Genomic DNA, 4969 nt, shown 5'->3' with positions numbered 1-4969 from the left:
TGAGAATATTACGACATATCAGGCACCTGCTGCACATTACACTTGGAATTGTACTCTAGTAAGATGTGTACAAGTGTACTCCTGATTGGTGAGTTAAAAGAGGAAGTCAGTGCACCACAGTTCATGGACTTTGCAGCTGCAGATCTATCGGACTATGCAATCTCTTCTTCACAATCTCACTTCAGGTTGGTATGAACTAGTATACTGCTCAAGCAATCGTCAAGGACATGGTATGGCACTCTAACTGCAGTTACAGTTTTATATGAATAAGTAGAGTCGTCATATTTATAACTATCTTATCACTAGGCACAATCATATTATTTTATAAGTGCAGTGGTATATTGATTATGCAACATAACAATTAGTATCTAAAGTACTTGACAAGTATCGATCAATGATATGTTGTTAACATTATGTTGCAGATATTTGTAAGCTTTTGACATGAATGAGAATTACTAGACTTTACCCTAAGTGATCAATGTTTTATCAAAAACTCATTCATATTGAAAAACAAAATCAAACTTCTTTCTACATTAGTGATTTCTTATTTCATGTAAAATCTTTTGAAATCACTATTGTAAATCATTTTCTCTCTATTACCATATATTCTGTGTTACAGGTTCAGTCTCCAATGACTTTCTTTCATTGACAGTCATGAGGTTGAAAACCCACAACATCTATCCCAGACTGTAAAGACAAACACAAAAACAGAATCAACCAACACTCTCTTACCACTAAATGTAGTATGAATGAGCGTGAGGGAGATAGTGCCTAGTGCACCATATAAGGAAGGTTCTGTAGTCAACCCAGTAGCTCTGTCTCCTACATAGATGAGTAGTATTTAAACCGAGACAACTGCTAGCCCCCATACATCTTCTCAAAAAGATGTAATGGCTGAAAAGGCACAAAAACAGTTACTAGATTCATTCTCTCAACAGGGTGAGTCTATTGAATTTTGCCTGTCGGCCAAGGTATCCGATGTAGTGTCACCACTTCAAATATAATCAATTCTTGATGCACAAGGAGAGGTTACACACACAAAGGATGAGTTGACGGAAACAAGAGTTTCGACCATTTTAAGGTCAGATTCGATTGTTTAAGGTTCGTTAATGGACCAATTGCCTTTACAGGTGTTAGGAGAGGATACTGATCCAAAAGCCATATGTCAGTGGTCAGTATCTACCTCCCCAGGCTTAAATCCCCTGGATGCATCTGTGGATAGTGGATCTGACATAGGCGCAGATCGGCAACTTGTTGACAATGATTCAGATATTACCTGATGAGTCACAAGGAAATGTCTTCACAGACATTAGAAGGGAACCTTGATCTTTATGCTAAATTCTTTGGATCATTGTTTACCTTCCCAGAATTCAAATCTGGAACCCTAAAAGGGAAACTAGCAACTTGTAAATTATGACTCAGATTCATCTGACGAGTTTAACAAGGACGGGGATTTGCGAACTCCCATTGCACCACCTGTGACCTCCTTAAGGATGGCTTAGGTGATTTTCCTTGCAGGTACAGCTGGATTATGGAGCTATGAGAGAAGAGTGATACACTTGTGAGAATGAATGTAAACACGAGTGGAGAGAAGAGTGAAACACATGTGAGGTACACTAAACAGAATCACACACTCACAGTGAGGAAGAAAGAGAAACTACTTGTTATTTCTTTTCCAACCAAGTGAAATATGAGAACTCCTTCAGACGACGGCATACATTCCTTCACTAAGGGGGAGATAAAAGCTTAAGTAATAGTTTGGAGGATTCCTCAACTAAGGGGGAGAAATAGCAGGGAGGAAGAAAAAGATCCTAAAAATGTACACTACACCACACCATTGTTGTTTCTAACTACGGATCCTATTGTACGGGATAGGTGGTAAACACAAGGTGATTTCCTAGTAAGGGAAGAAGCAGTTAGGGGAGTACCATTGGTTTTTATTTGCGGATCCTATTGTACGGGAGAGGTGGTAAAATGAAGGTGATCTTCTTTAATCAGTTGATTCTCATAGGGGGAAAAGCAAGAGAGATATGTGCTTCTCAACAGGAAATGTGGTTGTACAAAAGAAGATGAAACTACTTGAAGATATGTTCAGTCTAGAGGAACATCTACTTGGAATCTGGAAAATGTTAAATCTAGTCCAGAACTTTTCTACTATTTACTTTGCATGTATGTTTATATCTTTTTCTTATTTGTTAGTTGAGTTATCCTCTAGGTATTTGTGTGTTATTGTCTAACAAACAAATAGGGGGAGATTGTAAGTCATATGTCATAGACCTATTTGTATATTCGAGGATTCAACTCAACTCAAATAAGAATGTAATAAGTAAATAGTGGATCGACCGTCAGAGAGATCTCGCAAAGTAATATCTGTCAAAGGATTCAGAAACAAGGTTCATCTACAGACTTGAGGAGGTAATTCACTGGAAGAAGTTCAAGAAGTTGATCATGCCTCAGTGATATAAATCAAGATCGTGGATTTAATCAAGTGACAGAGATCTCGTCAGAGTATCATTAATTACAAGGATTTAGTCTGAAGAAAATCAAGAGTATCAAGGTCAAGACTTGAAGAAATGTCACGGAAGTTAGTCACTCATGAACCAGACAGTACATCGAGTGTCAACATTGAAGTGGTGGAATTGATTCATACTTGACAGTAATTTTCAGAAGATTTTCAGAAGAATGGTTGCTGCTCAAGATTAGTATTAATTCTCTATTAATTAATTAAGACATATAATTTAATTAAGAAAATAAATTATATCTGCAAAGATTAATTTATTGATTAATTGAATTAATTGATTAATTAATTCTGAATTAATATTAATGATTTTCATAATTTTAATTGGATTAAAATTTGCATTAAATCAGCAAGACTATTGAAAATGAACTAGCATGACAATCAGGATTGTCATACCGATTGTCATGCTAGGCTATTTTCAATAGTCTCACCGAAAGTTACACTAGGAAGGAGATTGTCATGCTAGTTCATTCTGATTGTCATGCTAGTTCATTCAGATTGTCTTGCTAGTTCAATCCATTGTCCTACCGATTGTCTTGCTGAGCTCAGGATTGTCTTGCCAGTTCAATTCTATTCTGTTGATTAAAAAGAAGCAGACAAGCAGCAGTTAAAATTAATTATCCATCCAACATACAGAACCCGAGAACAAAAGAAAAAGAAGCAGAGCAAATATTACATTCTTCTCTGCAAACTTCAAGATCAATTTCTAGATTGTAAAGTTAAATCCAATCAACTAGAAATCTTTATCTTGTTCTTATGTAACAATCTAGCGGATCAAAATCCCTAGAACTTAATCTCAAATCGCGTTTAGCATTTGATTCTAATTATTGCAAAAATAGAAAAAGTTCACGTCGAATTTATTCTAGATTTGTAATAATTGATTTGAGATTAATCCCTTGTAATCGATACCGTAGTTGTAACACCTTTCAAGTTTAATAAAAGTTTTATTTAACTTGAATTTTGTTTCACAATTTTATTCCGCATTTTATTCGACGAAACGGTATTGTTTGCATTCAACCCCCCTTTCTACAAACAAATTGGGACCTAACAGACAAGGTTAGATATATGAGATCTGTCACACCCCCAACTTAAATAGCAAAATAATTATAGCTATTACATCATTTTATTGAGTACTACACAACCAAAATCCAAGATCTTACAGTTTAGGGTTTGGAACAGCCCAACACTACCAACTATTACATCTGATTACAAATACCGAGTCCTCACACAACTATTATTACTTATTCTACCTGGGCTCGAACATAAGCATCCGCATCACAGGTCTTACGGGCAGTCTGCTTGAATCTAACCATGGCTGTTAGCTGTAATATCAGGGTAAAGCAAGAAGTGAGCCAAAAGCTCAACAAGTGCTAACAATACAACGCAAAGCATAAATCGAGATATACCTTTAGGAATGACAATGGAATGACATAATCAATGATAATCGAGAGATAAAACTTATGTGAGTTGGCATCATTTTGCTTGCATCAAAACAAATTTTAAAACCATTCTTAATCAAAATCATTTTATGACGCTAACGGATTACAGCCGGTGATCAGCCGCGAAGTAATCCCGAACCTCGCTGGGTTCTAAAACATTATTGGGAATCCCTAGCAACTTTTAAGCCTAATATAAGTGTGGAAAGGACTCGCGTCTCAGTCCAGATCCACCATTCAAGAAAACATTTGTCCCCCTTTGGGACTGAAAAATCCACGTTTTAATCATTTTAAAAACTGATGCCGATTTATGACAAAATCTCTTTCGACTGTAATTATTTTTATCAAGGGATTATAGATCAACTTGAAACACTGGGAATATGACACTAAATCTCAGGGCCATGATCTACTAGACTTTACTATATTAGGGTAATTGAGAGGTTTCCATAAACAAGAACTTAGACAAGGAAATTAAGCCAGGCTATTGGATAAGATGAAAGAGTAATGCCAAACTAGGCTTAAAGCAACGGTTGTAGACAAGATATAGGTATTAGAACATCAAAAGATAGGCATCACTGGTTCCAATAGGATAAAGGGGTTAAAATATAAAGAAAGCGATCATCAGCTCAGTATATAACAGGGTATCAAGCTTTAGGGTAAGGATAGGGTTATCAAACAATCATGAATGTATTTAAGAAATGATTGGCTTTTAGGTATCAAGATAAAGTTTCTATCGAGGTTATTTCAAGAGTTGAATCAAAGCATCAGGGTGCAACATCAAGATTTCTCAGGGATCAATAGCATGATAAACAAAAGGATCAATAAGATATTATAACGCATCTCTAATTTATCATGGCATTAAACTATCATGAAAGACTTTTGAACTACTTGCAATATGTACTCGAGGGTTCATGGCATCTCTATGTAACTCAAAGATAAACAAAAGATACGCTTGATTTAAATACATCAAGATGACTCAGGATAATTGCATCGATATATATATGAACTGTTTACA

Source organism: Apium graveolens, chromosome 5 (assembly GCF_009905375.1).
Source record: "Apium graveolens cultivar Ventura chromosome 5, ASM990537v1, whole genome shotgun sequence".
Classification (NCBI taxonomy): Eukaryota; Viridiplantae; Streptophyta; class Magnoliopsida; order Apiales; family Apiaceae; genus Apium; species Apium graveolens.
Note: the sequence above shows the minus strand (reverse complement) of the source record.